The sequence below is a fragment of the Tupaia chinensis genome, unplaced genomic scaffold (assembly GCF_000334495.1).
Source record: "Tupaia chinensis unplaced genomic scaffold, TupChi_1.0 Scaffold000077_1, whole genome shotgun sequence".
NCBI classification, from domain to species: Eukaryota; Metazoa; Chordata; class Mammalia; order Scandentia; family Tupaiidae; genus Tupaia; species Tupaia belangeri.
The window spans coordinates 1,382,651-1,383,120 of NW_006159538.1; the positions used below are offsets into that span (position 1 = coordinate 1,382,651).

At 63.0% G+C, this 470-nt stretch overlaps 1 protein-coding gene across 1 annotated transcript in view; it reads left to right on the top strand.

Moving 5' to 3' along the window:
* The first annotated feature begins 49 nt into the window (after positions 1–49).
* Positions 50–470, top strand: part of PIK3C2A (phosphatidylinositol-4-phosphate 3-kinase catalytic subunit type 2 alpha) — a 170,632-nt gene continuing 170,211 nt past the window's right edge. The window contains exon 1 of the mRNA XM_027768591.1: positions 50–180. The gene's annotated coding sequence lies outside the window, so the exon portion shown is untranslated. The remainder of the gene's footprint in view (positions 181–470) is intronic.

Below are 470 nucleotides of genomic sequence, written 5' to 3' on the forward strand. Positions count from 1 at the left end.
GTGCGCGGCGCGAGGCCCGCGCTTAAGAGCCGCGAGGCAGACGAGGTGCGGCGGCCACACTAAGAGGCCTGGGGGAGTCTGAGCCAAGGGGGACGTGGCGCTCTGCGACGCAGGCTGGGAGGCTGCCCCTTTTCCTTCCCTCGCTTTCCTGGAGAAGCCTATGGAGCAGGATTTGGACCGGTGAGGTGCTGTCCGGCAACCGGGACCCAGACAGAACCGCAGGGATCGCCTCCTTTCTTGGCCGGTGGCGCGCGCCTGCAGCACCCACTCGGGTTGCAGAAGGCTGTCAGGCTCATTCTGGCCTACAGGCCTCGCTCGGGTCTAACACTGGACCTCCCCTTTGGCGGGAATCTTACTCTGTGTGTAACCGCACCCCATCCCGATTATGCTGGGCTGATGGTCACTGTGGCTTGATCGCGTTTATTCCCACCTCTTCGCACGCCCATGTGCAGACAGATCTCTTTTTCCCT